The sequence below is a fragment of the Callorhinus ursinus genome, unplaced genomic scaffold (genome assembly GCF_003265705.2).
Source record: "Callorhinus ursinus isolate GAN/ISIS: 27379988/994484 unplaced genomic scaffold, GSC_fseal_2.0 scaffold3, whole genome shotgun sequence".
Lineage (NCBI taxonomy): Eukaryota > Metazoa > Chordata > Mammalia > Carnivora > Otariidae > Callorhinus > Callorhinus ursinus.
This window is the reverse complement of record NW_027397065.1, coordinates 72,859,985-72,881,104: the sequence shown is the minus strand read 5'-3', so window position 1 is coordinate 72,881,104 and position 21,120 is coordinate 72,859,985. Positions and strand designations below refer to the sequence as shown.

The 21,120-nt window shown below is 33.9% G+C and overlaps 1 long non-coding RNA gene and 1 pseudogene across 1 annotated transcript in view; both read left to right on the top strand.

The window, feature by feature from the left end:
* LOC141371498 (uncharacterized) overlaps positions 1–21,120 on the top strand; it is a 326,833-nt gene that overhangs the window by 97,234 nt on the left and 208,479 nt on the right. The window lies entirely within an intron of this gene.
* Positions 2,752–6,745, top strand: LOC112820440 (small COPII coat GTPase SAR1A pseudogene; annotated as a pseudogene).

The following is a 21,120-nucleotide window of genomic DNA, read 5'->3' as shown; positions in this document are numbered from 1 at the left end:
AGGTATTGTATACATGCAGTCAGATCAAAAACTCTTACACATTTTGACATAAAACATTGATGTGTTTATAGTAAATTAAATATGGTTAGGTTTTTGAACAAAAACTTTAAAAATAGTTATAAAATTAAGTTGTCTTCTAGAAAACTGATAAGAACTATTTAAAAGTCTCCCAGGAACCTCCATAACCATTGATCTCCCATAGATGATTAATATGGTTTATTTATTTTATAGCTACACATAACAAGATATTAAAAAGTTAATAACATTCAAATACAATATATGAAAGCACAAGATCTATAATATTGCTTTAAAATGGGCAGTACTTAGTGGACTTCTTGTAAAATAGAAATCAACTGCTGCCAAAAATTTCTCACTTGTCAATTTGGTAAAGTGCCAGAATTTTAACTTAATTAAAATACAGTCACCTTATGAGGTACTAGGGGTTATCATGTCAACATATACATTTTGGGGGGCATGAAATTCAGCCCATAGTAACCCATTTTGCCAAATCATTAAATAAATACATGAAAGAGAATGGAATAATGATTTTGTAGCACTGGGCCATAATCACATATCAAAATCAGCTTATAACACTTCAATTTATATAATTTAGTTATAATACCTTTTGGTTTTAGAGCCTGATAAAGTTTATGTTTCCTAATAAATAAAAATTTACTTCCTTTTTTTCAATTCCAAGGTTATGTATTTTCCTTTAGATTACTTAAACCGGTGAAAACCAAATAAACAACTCCCTAAAACATAAGTGAATTTTATTCTTTTTTATATGTAAAGAGAAAAAACTCTGAAATTTACATGTCATTACTGCACACTAATACATTTTCAAATTGATGATTTGAGTTAAGTTTACTTCATAAATTAGGACTGAAGTTCAAGACATTAAGAACTGAGTATAGTAAGCATATATAGGCATGTGTGTGTGTGTATATGTGTGTGAGCCCTGTGTTTCATGGTGTATATGTGTGTGCATTTATATTTATGTCTTCTTTAAGTATGAAAACAAAGAAGTCAGCTCCCATATTAAATATCAAATAGCAGTCTTTTACTGGCCCAATTAATATATAGTTTTCTAAGATTTTTGAATAAGATTCAATAAGGTTGTATGACATATTTAATGTAAGCACCTCAAGCTTTTGGCCATATCCTCAAAAAGAAAAAAAAATGAGCTTAGTACAGAGCCCTGCACATACTAAAGTATTTGGTAAATGTTTGTTAAATATAAAGATCTTCAGGAGTTACTGTGTTGCTGGTAGCCAGTTTCCCAGGAATCTACCCTCTCTAATTAGCTTACAACAAAACCTGCTCTTTTCTTCTGTCTTCTGGGGTCAGCCCTTTGGTGAAGAGGGAAAAGGGGTGCACAATAGGAAACAGCATAAGTGGAACACTGACAAGAGGAAAAGAGAAGCCAATAAACCAAACCAAGAATTTAATTTATCTTATGCTACCCAAGTCCCCTCCAGACCTAAAAGGGCAACTGCTCTCTGGCACTCAGAAATAGGAGGAAAGGATTATTGTTTGGGTGGAGTGAGATGACTGGAACAAGTCCTGAAATATGTTTCATAACTTTCTGAGCTATTTTTCTGATTCAGGTGGTATATTGAACAATAATGTTCATTTGCCTATTCTTTTTCTTATTTGATGGCATTAACAGAGCAGCAAGTTTAGCAATGAGACTGAAGTTATCTCTGGAATGGGGACGGGAGAAGGGACGAGAGGAACATTTTCAAATTTGAATTAATTTTACTATTTTTGTAACATGAATCAGGGTTGTTTGCTGTAGTCTTGACTGGAAACATATCAGTAATCATCAGACATTGTTTTAGTAAAAGCGTAAAGGTCATTTGTTGTTGTTATTTGGTTGTAAAAATAATGACTTTATCTTTAAACCTGTAGATGGTACTTTGAGCAGATTGTCTCAGAGAATTGCCAAGATATAGATCAGTTTGGGAGTTGGTGGCAGGAAATCAGAATGAGATACACAGCAAAGTGTCAATGGCAGCAAATGTGCATATCTCTGCCTTTTTATCAGTTTTTTTTTTTAAAGCAGCAAGAGAAACCTGGATAAACAGATCTTTAGCAAAGAAAGAGGAAAATCCTGCTTAAGACGCACAAAGGGAGACATCATCTGATGGAATAAAGTTAAGTCTTTCCAAATTTGAACACATACAGAATCTTAGTCCTATGTCAGATGTTTTTTAAAAATGTATGTAATATTCAAATTAATTGCATAAGACTATTTTAGTAATTATCATTTATATTTTTATATATAAAAATGAATGTGTTCAGCAAACATTCAAGTAGTTTATTCACTCTAATTCCTTAAACAGATGAAGGGAACTGAAAGTTAGTCAACACTTCAAAAAATTATGTCTCCCTGTGTAAAACATTAGTTCCATAGAAAACAGTATCATAGAGGACAGCCATGTTTCAGTTACTGTGTAATAACCAAGATCTCTGAGAAGGTGCAGTTAACAAATCAAAATTAAAGGTAAAACCATGGAATAGTGACTAACACCAAATGAGGAAAAGATCTTTGAAACTGAGTGAATGTGATCTTGATGGATTATCTGTGCACATGGTAGTCAAGGGAAAGGATGATGGTTAGAAAAATAAGAAAAGAGGAGTAACTGGTGGTCCTGGGGGTGGGGGTGCTGCTGGGCTATATGCTGTGAGGGAGGGTCGAAGCCTCCTGCTGCTGCCAGAGGAAACCCTTGGCCACAGGAAGAATTAATAATGTCTTTCTTCTTTGAGTGGATCAACAGTGTGCTCCAGTTCCTAAGGACTCTATGAGAAACCTGGAAAATTTGTATTCTTGGACTTGGACAATGCAGGCAAAACCATTCTATACATACTCAACAATGACTGATTGGGCCAACATGTTTCAACATTAGCTCCAACATCAGAAGAGCTGACAATTGCTAGAATGACTTTTACAACTTTTGATCTTGGAGGGCATGAGCAAGCATGTCAGGTCTGGAAAAATTATCTCCCAGCAATCAATGGGATTGTCTTTCTGGTGGATTGTGCAGATCATCCTCACCTCGTGGAAACCACACTTGAGCTAAATGCTTTAATGACCAATGAATGAAACAATATCCAATGTGCCCATCCTTACCTTGGGTAACAAAAACAACAGAACAGATGCAATCAGTGAAGAAAAGCTCCGTGAGATATTTGGGCTTTATGGATAGACCACAGGAAGGGGAATGTGACCCTGAAGGAGCTGAATACGTGCCCCATGGAAGTGTTACTTGCACTGTGCTCAAGAGGCAAGGCTATTATGACAAGGGCTTCTGCTGGCTTTCCCAGCATATTGATGTTCAGACAGTGAAAACAAGAGTTTTACTTCTCTGGATTGAGCCTAAAAAAAGGAAAAGAAAAAGAAAAAATGAAAGAATAGGAAAAAATAGGAAAAGAAAGGAAGACTATGAAAAATAAGTTAAAACTATGAGATAATGGAGGGAAATAACCTGGGGTGAATGGGTGACAGAGGAACACTGATTTTTAACCTCTGTTGTACAACCACAATTTCCAAAGATGTTATTATTATTATTACTACTACTATTAGGCATTAGGTATTATTATTGTTATTGAAACAAAACTTTTGCACACTAGAACTATTTTATAACAGCTTTTTCATTCTCAAGTTCTCTGACTTGTTTCTGGTTGATTAATTTTACCTTCTCATAGATTTTTATATTTTGTCTATTTTTGAAAGTATCTGTAGAAAATAGAATTATAGATAGGCAGTTATTTTCTTTCAGATCATTGGAAATAATTTTTTTGGTCTAAGTCCTTGTTACCATGGTTACTATAGAACGTTAATAGTCAATTTAATTCTTCCTCCTACAAAAAGTAATCAGTCTTCTCTCCCCACCCCCATCTATTTCCATCCCACTAGCTATTGTATTCTGGAATTTTATTATGATGTGTCTAAGAATGAATTTACTTATGGTTATTCTGCTTTATATTTGCTGGCTTCTTGGAATTATGAGTTTGTGTCTTTCATCGATTCTGGAAAATCCTCAGACATTGTCTTTATATTCTGGCTCCAACCTGCCTCTTGACTTATAGAGTTCCAATTAAATCTTTGTTAGATCCTTGCTCTACCCTCTCTAACTTTTTTTTTAAGATTTTTTATTTATCCATTTGAGAGAGAGGGAGAGCACGCATGAGAGCACCATCAGGGGGGGAGGTAGATGGAGAGGAAGAAGCAGAGCAGAGTAGGAAGCCTGATGCGGTGCTCGATCCCAGGACCCTGAGATCATGACTTGAGCTGCCTTAAGGCAGATACTTACCCGACTGAGCCACCCAGGCACCTCAACTCTCTATAACTCTTAATCAGTTTTCTGTATTTTATGTTTTTATGTTCTTCCATACTGCAATCTGACAACACTTACTTTTTAAATTTTCTCTCTCTAGCTGAATTTAATTTGCTGTTAAAATCATTTTTTTAAATTAGCTTTTTTTTTCATTTGTAGATCTTATTTTATTTTTTAAAGATGTTTTTCTTTATTTATTTGTCAGAGAGAGAATGTACAAGCAGAGGGAGTAGCAGGCAGAGGGAGAAGCAGGTTCCCCTTTGAGGAAGGAGCCCGATGGGGGACTGGATCGCAGGACCCTGGGATTATGACCTGAGCCAAAGGCAGACGCTTAACAGACTGAGCCACCCAGGTGTCCCTGTAGATCTTATTTTAATCTAGGTTTTTCTTTCTGTTTTTTTGTCTTTGTTTTTTTTAGTGACTCCTCTTCCCTGGCTATAGTTTCAACCTGGCATTTAAAAAAAATAATAATCCAAGGGCACCTGGGTGGGTCAGTCGGTTAAGCGTCCTACTCTTGGTTTTGGCTCAGGTCATGATCTCAGGGTCGTGAGTTGGAGCCCCATATGCGGCTCCGTGTTCAGTTTGGAGTCTGCCTGTCGCTGTCCCTCTGCTCCTCTCCCCCCAGCTGTCTCTTTCTTTAACATACATACATACATACATAAAATCTTCAAAAAAAATCCCAATAAACATCATGTTTTATTCCTATTCTCATTCATGGTACTTTGTTTCCATAGAGTTAGATTAATATTAATTGTATCCTGGTTATACAATTACTAAAAATAAATGATCTTTTGAATTAATCTTTGAGTTAAGGTAAACGTGATTTCTTCCAGTGAGTCTCCAATAGATTCTGTGAGGCACTTATGGTTGCTACAAGTTACACAAAAAGTGAATTCATAATAGATCATAGACCTAAAGGGTCTCCTGGGTGGCTCAGTCGGTTAAGCATCTGCCTTCAGCTCAGGTCATGATACCAGGGTCCTGGGATCAAGCCCCACATCGGGCTCCCTGCTCAGCAGGGAGTCTGCTCCTCCCTCTCCCTCTGTGCTCTCTCTCCTTCTCTCTCTCTTTCAAATAAATAAATAAAATCTTTAAAAAAAAAAAGATCATAGACCTAAATATAAAATGTAAAACTATAGAACTTATAGAAATAAAAATAGGAGACATTGCTTTGACTTTAAGTTTGATGATGAGTTTTTATATATAACAAAAAAGTACAATATATTAAAAAACTAATAAGTTGTACTTTGTTAACATTCTCATGAAAAAATAAGATACAAGCCATGGATGGGAAGAAAATATTTACAAATCATGTATTTGATTAAGGGCATTTTTTCTGAATATATAAAGACACTTAAAAACCAGTAACAAGTAAATAAACTACCCAGTACAAAAGTAGATAAATGATATCAATAGACACTTCATCAAAGATGATAGATTGCAAATATGCATATATAAAGATTCTCAATATCATTTGTCGCTAGGGAGATGTAAATTTAAACAACATTGAGAATAAGGTTGCCTTTTTTTAAATTTATTTATACAGATTTTTGAGGAAGACATTTTGAAGTTTGAGTTAACATTCTTTGTCTCAATATTACATCACATGAGCATAACCTTTGTGCACTATAGAATGGTCTAAAATCCAAAAATAAAAAAACCCTGATAATATGAAATGCTGGCAAATATTATTCATGACTGGTTGAAACAATGTACAGTCACTTTGAAAGGGTCATTTGGCAGTTTATTATAAAGTTAAACGTAGATTTACCAGACAGTCATGCTCCTAGAAAGTGAAAACTTATTTTTGTACAAAAACCTGTGTATTCATGCTTATAGAAACTTCATTGATTTATAATCACAAAGCACTGAAAGCAACCAAGATGTCTTTCCACAAATGAATGGATATGCAAACTGTATTGCATCCATACAATGGACTAATTATTTAGGGATAAAAAAGGAACAACTTATTGATTTATGCAATACCAATGATCTTGGTAGAGACAAGCAGTTTAAAGGGCTTCTACTCTGCCTTTTTGTCATTCTCTTATGACAAATATCAGGAAAGCAATGTGAAGATTCTTCTGGATTCTAAGAATATTCATCATAATTATGAACTCAAGAACCAAGGTACTGACCTCATGGTGTGTCTGTACATTCATTGGATCTACTATAGGATGAGCTTGAAACAGACTGAATTATGGTATTCCATATACTCCTGCTCTACTAGGGCAGGGCATGATGGCGGTCTAGATCATTTCATATCACTCTTAGCTCAGATTCTGTTCCTATAGCTCTTGTAAGATGTAGAAATTCTCCTTTGTGTAGGAAAATTTCAGTCTTCCTCCTGTGTTCCTCCTTTACTCGCACACTACAACCATACTCACACTTCCAACACCGGATAGGTGTTTGTTTTGTTTTCCCACACCAGGCAACTCTCTGTGACACCTATAATTTAACTCATTTCTGACATCATCAATCTGGAGATAGCATCAAATCCCACAAATCCCATCATTAAGGGTTCAGTTCCACAAGACTGCCAGTCTCCCCACTTCCAATATCAATCACAAGTCCAGGCTGTGATCTGTGTTTCAGACCAACCAGAGGTTCCCACAACCCCCTCCTTGGGGTTGATGAATTTGCTAGAGCATCTCATAAAATTCAGGAAGAGTTTACTTACTATTTACTGTTTTTTTATAAATATATATGATAAAGGATACACATGAATATCCAGATGGAAGAGATGCATTAGGAAAGCTCTGTGGGATGGGGCACAGAGCTTCTATGCCCTCTCCAGTACTGCCACTCTTTCTGCACCTCCCTGTGTTCACCAACCCTGGAAGTTCTCCAAACCCTATAGTGGGGCTGTAAATGGAGTTAATATTTGATCATGCCTACATGATGAAACCTACATAAAGACCCCAACAGTGTGCATAACAATCCATCCCAGTGGATGAATCTTAGGAAATATAACACTGTAGCATGCGAGAGGTTATTATAACCACTTACTACCACTGATGGAATCCTTATTGCTATCTGATGAAATTCCTGAATCTTAAACCAAGATTGTGCTTTCTAAGGTCACTTCTAATAGTAATGTCCTAGTCCAAATTTACTAAAAGTAGACTCTCAACCAAAGATTATGTTACAAGCAGTTTATTTGGAAGGTTGTCCAGGAATGTGGAAGAAGTGGAAGAGAAATGTTTCCTGGCTAATAACACAGATCTTACCTCCTAGGGACTTTCTGATATACTGTATTGAATATACATCAGATTTGTTTCAGAAAGGGTGGGGAGGGAGAGTATTTACTTACCATCTCCCATTCCACATTGTTTGAGGGTCTATACTTGAGTCTTAACTCTTGGGTACTTTCTCAGTAACAATAACATTTATATCAGAGAGCAAGTGTGAATACTTAATAAGGCATTTTTGCAAATTACTTATCAAAGTACTTATAAGCTTCAATGGGAATAATTTTGCTATTATTAAAAATCATTTTCAAGTATCAGACATTTGGTAATGATCAGTGTCAGAATGTAAGCACATACGCATAACACTTTGTTCTTCAAATTACCCAGCATCAGAGAAGTGCTACTTGGTAGTGTGTATTTGTTTTTGAAGTTTATCACCAATGAATATTTAGAAATTGGAGTTAAGTTTTCAAGTTCAAACTTGTAAAACATACCTGCTATAACTACATCTTTTAAAATTTAGGTTTCAAACAACAAGAGGAGTACAATATCTTTGAATCTTAAAACAGCAAATGACCTTTGTTTGACATCTTGTCTAAGGTGTTTTGCCTCTAGGCTTTATGACCCATTGAGAATAGGTTGACTTTTTTTTTTATTTATTTATACAGATTTTTGACGAAGACATTTTTAAAGTTTGTCTGAGTTAACATTCTTTGTCTCAAAGCTACATCACATAAGTACTTCAAAACCTGGCCTTTTCTCAGAGCAGTCAAAATAGAACAGTATCCACCAATTTGAAACCCAACATTTCTAATCAGTCCATTGTCCATTCTGAGTTGTCTGTTAGTGTGTGTATGTTCACATTTTTTCAGAGGCGAGGGGTCAATGTGGAGATTTATTAAGTGAAGATTGAATAGAAAAACAAGTAATATAAAATAAGTTAATATTTGAAGAGACTCTAGAAATCTCCAAATCTTTCTCTTTATGAATGAACAGATAAGGATAGAGACTAAGTACATATATAACAAAAATTTTCATCATAGTGTAGATTATATTATAGTTTTAATATACATTCATTCTAATTGCTTTACAATACTTAAATCTAATATTTTAGAAATTCAAAGAATTTTAAAGATAGGAAATTTAGAATAATGTTACTAGTAACAATTGAAAGACATGTCTATATTGATTCAGGTAATTCTAAAGTCACTATTTATTATATTATTTCAATTTACAATTTTGTGGGAAAATTACCTCTTCCAGTTTTCTTATTTTACATATACATATAAATTTGGATGAGGATGAAATAATAAAGATTTATAGAAACAAATATTTTGGGGAAAATATGAATGACTTGAATTCTTAATGTAATATTTCTGTTGTATTATGTCCTGTTCTTTGAAATGCATCTGCTAACATGCTAAATCTGATGTTCATTCTCTATAATGTCTGCAAAGTAAAATATTTTTTAAAAAGAAAACAATCTTCATCTTGTATTTGTGTGTGTTTTATTCACTTCTACTATAAAGTGGGGGGAAAAGGCAAGATGAAAAGGTATTATAATGCTGAGTGGCAGAATTTGACACGATAGCTCTCGAGTGTATAATACAGACAACAGGGAGACTAAATGCATTAGGATGTATTTATATTGACAAAGGAGTCATTCTTTGTAGTGTTTAGAAGAAGGATTCTGCCATGACCCACATAACAAATTACTGTTGTCTGACCTCATTGAAACAAGACTTTAGTGAAGTACATCCAGTGGAGTTGATGTAGTAGAGGTTCTCTTACCACAACACTGCTGGAGGGCCGTGATTATACTGCCCCTCATTTCCTGGACTACTAAAACACTTGATAAAGAGTCTTACCACCTTGAATCCCAGAGCTCTTTTACTATGAGACTGAAAAGGAGAGGCTGTGTTACCATAGAGTGGCATGTTATTTTCTGAAGAATTAAGACTACTTACTGAATGAAAGAAAGACTCTTATGAACTGAAATAAAATCTTATTTTTGTTGTAGCACATCCAGAGAGCTTTTTTTTTCCTCCTCACTTTGTATTCTGTTATCCTTTCTATCTTGTGTACCTAAGCAACCAAAAGCAACCAGGTGCTAAAAGCCCTCCCCCTTCAATCATCTCACTTCCATTTCAGGTGTACAATTGATTAAAAATAGAAGACATATATAGTTTGTTTTATAACTCACTGCTATTTCTTATAGATTATGTTTGTCTTAAAACCACAGTGTTTTTCTTACCTTATGCTTATCTATGGATTTTTTTTCCTATTAATATTAATTAAGGACTTATTAAGTGGACATTTTAATGTGGTTGACTGCCCTGGAGCAGACCCATTAGAAATGACTTTTCAAACATTTCCAGGGTTAGGAACAATTTAGTTGTAAAGATTTATTTTATATATATAATATCAACATTTTTTAATTTTTTCAAACTAAATAAACTCAACTCTGAAAAATTACAAAATAATTTTTCCAAAATGAAAGTGTAAGAATGTTTAGTCCTCATTAAGTACTTCCTGTCACTACTGCTGAGCAGGCAGTTCTATATTCACTTAGAATAACTAAAGTAATCTTTGGTAATTTTTCTAATAGCCAATAAAGAACCAAATCTTACACACCACCAGACAGCTTAAAAGCTAAGCTCTTTAATTGTTGTTCTTAATGTTCCATTTAATATTTTATTGCTGGATGCAGTCAGGAGGAAAACACTGGTTTATAATTTTCATTTTGAAGTGCATTTCATGGATTTCATTCTTACTGAATTGATTTTGTAAGAAAGTTGTTTCAAGCACTTTGTCCAGAATGCCTTAAATTAAATAACAATGTCGGGAAAAGATCCAGACTGATTAGTAGTCGTGGGGGTTCTCAAGGCTAAAACTCTGATATCTGAAAAGTTCTTTCTCACCATTATAACACCTTTAATGAAAGGATGGAAAGTATTTCAGTTTGGGTTTACTAGTGACTTTTGATAGGTGAAAAAAAATTTTAAAGCTTATTTGTGTTTTCTAAATATTTTTGAAAAAATCATTTTTTGATTTAGATTAGGGAAATGTATGTATATAGTCTCCCACCTACCTTTGAGTTTACAACGTGTTGTAGATTAATAAAATACAGTTTGGAATGTGGAAGCAAGGCACAAAGATAACTCAGAGATCAGTAGCAACTTCAGTCAACCTAGAGAAATATATATACCTGTTATTGACTGAATCATGTTCTCCTAAAATTCATATCTTGGGGCCCTAACCTCCAGTGTGACTGTATTTGGAAATAGGGCCTTTAAAGAGGTAGTTAAGGTTAAGTAAGGTAATAAAGGGGGAGCCCAAGTCCAATCTGACTCGTGTCCGAATAGGAAGAGGAAGAGACACCAGGGAGGTATATGTACAGAGAAAAGGACATCTGAAGACACAGCAAGAAAGTGACCATCTGCAAGCCAAGGAGATAAGACTTAGGAGAAACCAGACCTTCTGGAAATTTGATCTTAGACTTCCAGCTTCCAGAACTTTAAGAAAATAATTTGTTGTTTAAGTTATACAATCTGTGGTATATTGTCATGGCATCCCGAATATACTAATGCAATACCATACCAAGACAGAAAAATAGGTATTTTCCATAAAGATAATTTTAATTTACTAAAATATATGCATTTCAAAACACATTTATCCTAATTGTCTCTGATTGTGCTATTCAGAACTTTTTCATTAAATTTTAATGAAAATGTATCACTATAACAAGACATACTACCTTACATAATTTTCATGGCATTTAAATCATGAGTAAGCTAGGTTGAAATATATAAAAAGCACTGGCATTTAGAAAAATGTTAGGAAAAATATATTTCTGCCACTTTTTTGTGTTTCTAAATGAAAGATGCTATTACTTGCTATATACTAGCTTTTAACTTAAAAAAAAGTGACTAACAACTTGCCTGCCTATGTGCTATCTTCAAACTTGATTTTAGTCACCCTCCATTAAGCCAAGCAAACTGAGGAAGAGCTGAGTCTAATACCTTTCAAGAAAATTACAATTTTTTTGTCCATTTGGTTTAGGAATACCCATGCAAAGAAATTGTGACCAATACTGCATAGATTAAAAACTGCTGAGATTCCTCAAGAAAGGGATATTTTTGTCATTGCAGAGAACAAATGCACAAGGAAAAGTTATTCTTTCTCCTGCCACTCAGTGTGGTTGAGTAAGAACATGATTAATGAAACTGTGACACCCGTGTGTGAACATGAATGGACAAACTTAAATGTGAAATCCCATGGGTACTAGGGGACAGTGACGATATAGAAAGAATCTGGCCCTAGATGGCATTATCGAGTTGCTGAAATAACTGTGGCACTGCCTGACCTCCGGATTTGACATGATAGGAGAAAAACACAATCCTGAATTTTAAACAATTTTTACTTACTTTATTCTGCCACTCATACCCCAAATACCCTGTTAATAATAGCATGAATATATTCAAAATTTACTCTGTAACAAGACTAGTATGCATTACCTTAATTAGTCAATCCAAAGTGCCTATAAAATACAAAGTATTTTAGTCTTTCTCTTACAAATAAGGAACATGGAAACCAAAGTTTAGAAAGTTAAGAAATAAGATGCAGGTAAAAATCTAGCATAAACTCAAATGGCTCAGGCCATAGAGCTCCACTTTTGTTTGTTATCAAATTTATTCTTTATATTCTTCTATTATCTGGATATTGTCACATAAACAATGAGTTTGGTTTCTATACTTTCTAACTACTGATTGGGAATGATTACACTTAATTCAATCTGACAACATTTTTGGACAATTTACTACATGTAAATCATGTGGACAATAAAATAAATAAATAAATAAACCCTGTCCTCAGAAGATATTTAAAACTGAGATGAGAGAGAAGACAAATAAAATGTAGAGTGGTATAAGTTAGCGAATATTATTATAAAAATGTCCAATAATATGCAAAATGTGACATGAGCCTAGAGGTGGGAAGGATTAATTCTAACCTTGATGATGGATAAAATGATCAGATATGGATGGAAACATTGAATGCTACTGTTAAAGTCATAAGTTTTCAAAAGGTAAATTAGAATTTCACTTGCTGGTGAAGATAGAGTGACAAGGACCAGATTTACCCTCCCACCAGAAACAACTAAAAGAATGGGAAAAATATATGAAACAACAGTGCTTAATATATCAAACATCAGGAAATGAAGGACAGCTAGCTATCCCTGTAAAACCAGAAACAAATGAAGTGAGCTTTAGAAATGTCCCAGTTTATAGACTAGAAAAATTTTTTAGGATGCTGAACAATGGAGCCCAGAAATCTCCGTCAGGTGATGGGATGGGGCTTGAAGTCCATGCAAGCCAAGGCAGCTAAAGTAAACAGGACTGAGAACCACAGAAGAGAGAGATGCACAGACTTCAGGGGTTTGCAGAGAGTTGTTTTGAATAGTCCTTAGGTATTCTGGGGAATGTGATGAGTATATGTATTTGAAGAAACTCTCTAAGGCAGGGAAAAGGACCAACTAAGATAATTATACAAAACAGAACCACAGGAGACCGGAATAGTGCCAACAGCTAGAATAGAAAACTTCATAATTCAGGTAACATCAGAGTCCTAAAAAGAGCCTTGCCAAAGTAGTGCAGAAATTTAGTTCTAGACGAATGAAGTTTTGGGCCTAATAAATCTTAAATCAAGAATTAGAAAGATCCATTTGTTCCCAGTAAGTCTATCCAAGTCCTAGAAAAAAAAAAACTCAAGAATATCTATAGAAATATAAAACTACCAATACAAAATAAGGTTAAAATTCACATTGTCTGCATCCAATAACAATTAACAGGCATGCGAAGAAGCAGGGATATAAAATCCATAACGAGAAAAATCAATGAACTCAAACTGATCAGCAATAACACAGATGACAAAATTAGTAGACAGAGGCATTCAAAGAGGCATTAGAACTTTATTTTATATATTAAGGAAGATAAAGATGGAAGATATTTAGTAAATATATGGAAGATATAAAAATACTTAACGTACACTGCATGGGATTAAAACAGATAAACATTAAAGAAGAAAAGATTAGTCAATTTTAAGACATATTAAATGTTGGAAGATGATTCTTCATAGTTTCTCACATTATTGTATGTCTTTTGAGGTGAAGGCTTGATTGCCCTTTGTTCTGGACTATCTTTTCAAGGAAAATTCAAAGGTGAACAGATTTTGGAGATAGGGATAATTTTTCCCACTGGAAAAAATAGTAAATACAGTTGACACTTTAACAATACAGGTTTGAACTTCATGGGTCCACCTACATGCAGATTTTTTGATAAATATAGTACAGAACTGTAACTGTATTTTCTTTATGATTTTTTAATAACATTTTTTCTCTAGCTTACTTTATTGTAATGATACAGCATGAGATACATATAATATACAAAATATGTGTTAGTCCACTGTTTATGTTATTGTTATGGCTTCCAGTCAACAATAAACTATTAGTAGTTAGGTTTTGGGGAAGTCAAAATACACAGATTTTTGACTGCACTGGTGAAGGGTTGGTACCTACCACCCACATTGTTAAAGTAACAACTATATTTTGAACTTCATTCAGTATGCCCTGGGGAAATTCAGAGTTGGGTTCTGTCCACAAAAGATTCTGATAGGATTCTGAAAGATTCTGATAGAACAGGTGGTAGTGGCTCACACTTTTTTTTAAATAACATTATTGAGATATATATCACATACCAAACAATATACCCATTTAAAGTGTATAATTCAATGGTATTTAGTATATTCAGTATTTTTAGTATTTGGATCACTCCTAAAAGAAAACTCTCAACCCATTGGGACTCACTCCCTGTTTCCTCCAACTTTCCCCCACACCCACAACAGCTCTAAGGCACTAATCTACTTTCTGTCTGTGTAGATTTGCCTATCTGGACAGTTTGTTTAAATGGAATTATACATGTGTGGTCCTTTGTGACTGGCTTCTTTCATCTTTGTTGCAGCCTGACTCAGTACTTCATTCCTTCTTATGACTGAATAATATTCAACTGTATGGATATTTTGCTTATCCTTTCATCAGCTGATGGACATTTGGGTTGTTTGCACCATTTGACTATTAAGAATACTGCTGCTATGAACATTAGTGTACAAGGTTTAAGACAGTACAATCATATTGAGGGTATCTCTGTATTTATCGTTAGGACATTTGCAGCCTCTTTAAATTGCATGTTTTCTAATGTTTGATGTAGGAAATTAACATGTCACACTATTTTCTTCACATGGTTTCCTCTCTATAGATTTAAAAAACATACTTCGTCCTTCAACTGCTCTATTTAAATAAGGCATATTATCATTAATTAGCTCTCTGTTAAGCAACTTAATCTAGTTAAAATATTTTTAAAATATATTTTAAACAGAGCAAGCTGCATAAATTAAGAGCTCCATTCACCACATATATTGGCCACAGAGGTATTAAAAGTTTTCATCCAGACCATTGTCTGGAGTGCCTCTATTAGTGACATGGGACAGATGGTGAGAAGAAACACATGACATAGGTATTCTACATTTTTTAGAAAAATAGAAAATGCTAAATTTGGCATTTTCAGAATCACTTTAAATCTAACATATATTTAATGATTGCTGAATATAAAACATAATTCCATGGGCTGGAGTGAGTAAGATAAATCAAATATGGTCCCTGACCTCATACAGTATCATGATACAGTGCAGCAAATATGCATGCATAAAATGAGATAGCCAGTTGATTGAAAGGCAGAAAGGAAGTATGAATGTAGATTGAATATGATAGTATTGAAATTCATGATTATAAGCCTGATATTGGGCCTAAAAATATAGTGTCCTGTATTTCCTAATGGGGAAAGTTAATCTTTCATTATCAGTGTTTTTCAGAAATAATTGTGAAAATGGTAACAAGATATATACATTTATACATATATACATATATGTGTGTATATATATACATATATATACTTTATATGTGTATGTCTTTTCCCTTTATCCTTCTCCTTTGATGATAGCTCCTCTACCTCCTCCCTTTTCTTCTTCTTTTTCTCTTCCTCCTCCTTTTCCTTCTTATTTATTTTTTCCCAAATAGTGTTTTTCAAAGTAGAGGGTACTCTTGTGTTAGAAGATAGAAGAGCACATTGGATCAATGAAGCTATTTTAAATTCCATCCTAGAGACATGATCAATGCACAAGAGTCCTCAGTGGTTTGGAAAAATCTTATAAAGGCTTTGAAAACTTGGGTGGCCAGATAATCATTCAATGCAATATATGAACAATTACCATATATAGTAAAGGCTGTGGATATTCAATTTAGAAAGTACTGATGCATAGAAGTCTCCACCAATATGGATAACACAGACAGGGTGGAATATAAAAACATGACTTACCAGAATGATCACTCTCATTAAAAACTTTCCATTTACTCTGTTTTCTATGCCTGTTGCCCAGAATCTCTATGAATTGCAAGGATTGTGTGTTCTTTTAGAACAATAGCATGAGGTGGGACAACTACATCTACCTAAAGAATATTTTAGAATTTTGTGACCACGTTTTCAATTAACATCATTTGGAGGGCGATATTGCTAGACACCTTGCAATGATCATGGCTGACTATCTTAAAAAGGATCATCAATCATGTGTGAAATATTGCTTATTAAGACTAGAAAATGACAGTAATTCATATATAAAAGTCAAGTATTTTTTGTGCAACTTTAATAAATAAATGGAATTTTCCAAGAATACAACTAAAATCAAGGGTAGCTTGTACAGTTGACCCTTCAACAACACGAGTTTGGACTGTGCACGTCCACTTATGAATGGATTTTTTTTATAAATACAGTATGGTGTACAGATAAGTGGGTTTTTTTATCTTCCTTAGGACTTTCTTAATAACATTTTGTTTTCTCTAGCTTATTTTATTCTAAGAATATAGTATATAATACATATAACTTAAAATAGTGTTAGTTAACTGTTTATGCTATCAATAACGCTTCTAGTCAATAGTAGGCTATTAGTAGTTAAGTTTTGAGGATTCAAAAGTTATATGTAGATTTTTGACTGCTCAGGGGGTTGGCTCCCTAACTCCCACATTGTTCAAAAATCAACTATATATTTACTGCCCTTTCTAAAAGATTTGAGTTTCCTAACCTTCTGTAATGTAATCCACTGTGTGTGCAGTCTTTCCTTTTCTCTGTTACCCTTAGAGTACTGGGGCTTGGGGAATCAGTAAAAATGCTGTTACATGGGCCACTGCTATTTCTGTTAAAATAAAGATTTTTTTGTTCTTAATCCAGGAGTCTTGTGTTTTCCACCACCATCATTATACTGTGCCAGATTAAATTGTAAACTTGCAAGTGGAGTAAAATTTCACACCTTTCACAGTTTTAGACAGTTATGGTGCTGAGGATAAGAAGACAGGAGGCTGAAGGAAACATAAATTTCCAAAACAGGAAGGATAGGGGCCTTGGAGAGCAGTCATTGCTATTTGAAGGAAATTCATGAAAATTGACAGTAAACATGTTAATCAAATAATATTAGCAAACAGTATTGCCTATTAAAAGAAGGGATTGGCGAAGTAGTCACAGATTGAGTACTGGAAAGAATGTTTAAAGACCTGATCTTCAGGTTGAGTGGACTTCCTTGCTAGCTTGGTGTGCTGCCTCAGGCCCAACTTTTCATGATAACTTATCTTAGAGTCATCCTGAATGGGCAGAGGTTCCTTCCCCCTTTCAGTATTTCAGTCAGTAGTTTCAGAGATATATCTACACTAAATGTGAAAGGAAGAAAATTTGTGGTCACTATAGACACCAGGTTCTTCATTAGAAACTTGGTTGGTTCATTTGGGAGATGAAGAGGTAGAGAATGTAATGCTTATTAAGGAAGAAAGGGTCATCTTATTATTCAACCCCTTCCATATTCCATTTTGCCACTACAGATCTATATGTTCCAGGAAATGAAACCATCCCAGAATTTCTTACATTCAATACTGACTGCTATAATGCAACTTTGTCCCCCTGGACAAACTTTTCCTGACACAGACATACTTCTGTGGGAAACCATGGATAAGACATTGACTAGTATTCAGTTGCTTACTGACCCAAACTGAGTTTTCAGTGCTAATGAAGATGACTCACTGGAGAATGAAAAACTGACCCAAAGGAATATAGAAAAATCTTTGCATTTATTTCTACTGCTATGGAAAATTCACTTGGTTTTTAGATGAAGAAATAATGTCTGAAGTGTTTATAAATTTGATGAAAGCTGTAAACTCATATAGCTAAGATGCTCTTTGAAACCAAAGTACAAGAAACATGAAACAATTATGTAATCAAATTGTTTAAAAACAATGATAAAAAAAATTTTAAAGCAGCTACCGAGAAAGAAACATCGGATACTAAGGAACAAAAAGGGATAAAAGCAGAGTTTTCACTGAAGACAATGTAAGATAGAAGACTTACGTGCTTAAGCATGTTCTATTGAACAACATGCTTAAACTATTGAAGTAGAAACAAACATCAGTCAACTTTGAATGCATTACCCAGGAAAAATAATTTCAAAAACAAAAGTGAAATAAATACTTTTTCAGACATACAAAGACCAAAAGTTTTCATCACCACTAGACCTCAACTACAAGAAATAAAGGAATTTCTACATTCATATGGAATATTATGCTTGTCATACTTGATGGAATTCTGGATCTGTACAAAAGAATGGAGAGCACCAGAAAATCTTAAGACATAGATAAATATAAAAGTTTTATTTTTTTAAGATTTTGTTTATTTATTTGACAGAAAGAGAGAGCATGCACAAGCGGGGGCGGGGGAGGGGGAGTGGCAGGCAGAGGGAGAGACAGGCTCTCCGCTGAGCAGGGAGTCCCATGCGGGGCTCCATCCCAGGAATCTGGGATCATGACCTGAGCCGAAGGCAGACATTTAACCCACTGAGCCACCCAGGTGCCCCAATATAAAGGTATTAAAATTTAATCTTTTTAAGCAACAATGAACTACTTAAATAAAAAGTAATAATATTGCATATATATTGGTTAAATAATGTGACAAAAATGCACAGTCTGAGAAAGGAGAAATAGTTGTGTACCATTTTAGTGTTCTTATATATGTACTATTATATATATCACTTAAAATTAGACTGAGATAAAATAGTGATAGTTCTATAAATATACACAAAAATAACACAAAATAATAATAGTTAATGCATCAGAGAAAAATAAAATAGGATCATACAAAATATGTATTTCTTCCAAAACAACAAAAAAAAGTACGAAAACATATTGGACAAATAGAAACCAAAAAGCAAGATAGTAGATTTAAAACCAATTATATCAGTAATCATTAAATATAAATGGTATGTACATGTTATTAAAAGGAAGAGATTGTCAGATTGGATAAGAATGTAGTTTCAACTATACATTGCCTACATAAAGCTTACCATATAAAAATTCAAAGGTTAAAATAAAAGATTGGGGGGGAAATGTACCTTGCTAATGCTAAACAAAAAGATGGAGTGGCTTTATTAATATCAGAGAAAGTATATTTAAGAGCAGAATATTACAAACTAAATGAAAAATGACCAGGGGGTCAATTCATTTGAGACCATTGAAGAGCAGGTGTAATACTACAAAGGAAAATATCAGCTTCTCTACTTTAATAAAATGTGATTAGAGAGGCTATATACATCCTTCCCAAACCTGAGAAAACTATAGGTCTGTGATCAATATTTAAGAAATTCAAAGACCTACACATAGATCCTATAAAATAATAAGAAAGTCTGAGCTTGTAAGGATAAGAAAAGCAAAGTTAGCCATTAAAAAAAATAATTGCTAGATTTAATCCCACTGTAAATATCTGTATCACTAATATTACTATTCATTATTTGTGATCAACTATCATCTGATCATATTAAAAGTAAAAGGAGGATTTATTTGACACAAGTTGTAGAGAGAAACCATATTATTGGAAATCTGATCAAATCATTTTAGTGATTATTTTGTCCAGGTCAAGTTAATGATTTCATTTCTACAAAAAATAAGCTGGAATAGTTGTGTTCTTGGAAGTCAGTTTTTCTTCCTAACACTGGCTCTCAAATTACTGAATTTGTCACAAGGGCAAATATATGGATTAAACCTTGAGAATTTAATCTACACTAGTTATTGGAAAAATAAAATATCCACATTCTTCATAGGATTTGTCTTTACAGAAATCAGAAACAATGTTTTAAAATATGTATAATAAACATTATAAATTGTTTGATTAGCAATAAAGTAATTGATAATGCCTTTGGAGTTGTTTTTGTCAATTTTTTTCTATTTTGTAATTTATGACCATGATATAATAGGAAGGGAAAATTCTGGAATGTTGAAATAATATTAAAAGATGCTATTGGGGATTATTTTAGCTAGCTTATGGTAGGTTATGCAGTATAAAAACAATCTCGGGGCGCCTGGGTGGCTTAGTTGTTAAGCGTCTGCCTTTGGCTCAGGTCATGATCTCAGGGTCCTGGGATCAAACCCCACATTGGGCTCCCTGCTCCGCGGGAAGCCTGCTTCTCCCTCTCCCACTCCCCCTGATTGTGTTACCCCTCTCGCTGTGTCTCTCTCTGTCAAATAAATAAAATCTTAAAAAAAAAAATCTCAACACTCCAATGCTTTCATCACCAAATATTTCTTGCTCATTTCACAAGAGGTTTTCTGTTTAATTATGCCTCTTCTAGACTCTGCTGGCTCTGTGAGCTCACCTGAGTTAAGCTTGATCTGGCACAACGTTATCTTCTCTTTTCATGATATAAAAGATAAGAAAAGCCACTACTTCAGAAATCTTGCTCTAATGGTAGAGGGTCAGAACAAGAAGGGTGAGCTGAAATACATGATACTTCTTAAGATTTATCCAAAAGTGACTCTTTGTCACTTTGCCTCACAATCCATTGGTCAAAAAAAAAAAAAAGGGGGGATGAGTGTAACTCCAATTAGAAGTAAGTGAAGAGTCAGGGAGGATATTGCAATTAGTTACAGGAATATTATAGACTTTAATAAATATTACTTGTTTTAAAATAAATATTACTTGTTTTACTTGTATTTAAAAAATACAACTTTAAAGAAATTAGAAAAAGATGCCTTCTGATGATTCATCAAATAAATTTTAATCCTCAGTTTGCATATTTATTCAATATTGTAGACATATGTATAATCCGTACACTGTCTTTGTTGAAAATACTGGGATTTTGGTAAAATATATTAGAAGATAAAGGTGAATAATAAGAATATTGGAAAAATTAAAAGGTAGTCATAACAAGAGAAGTCTAGACAAAAATGACTAAGAGTATGATAAAATCAATAGGAGAACCAATACAACGCAACTAAATGTCCAGGGTATAGCCCATGAGTAAAAGAAGAATGGATGGAAGAGAAAGCCTTTACATTGCTTTATTAGGAAGCTCAGGAAAACTTTTTCCACATAATTTTGAGTTCAGGGCATACTTTAAGAGGGAAAAGTTAGATAACAACAAAATTTTAAGGCAGGCAGAGTTTATACTCTCCA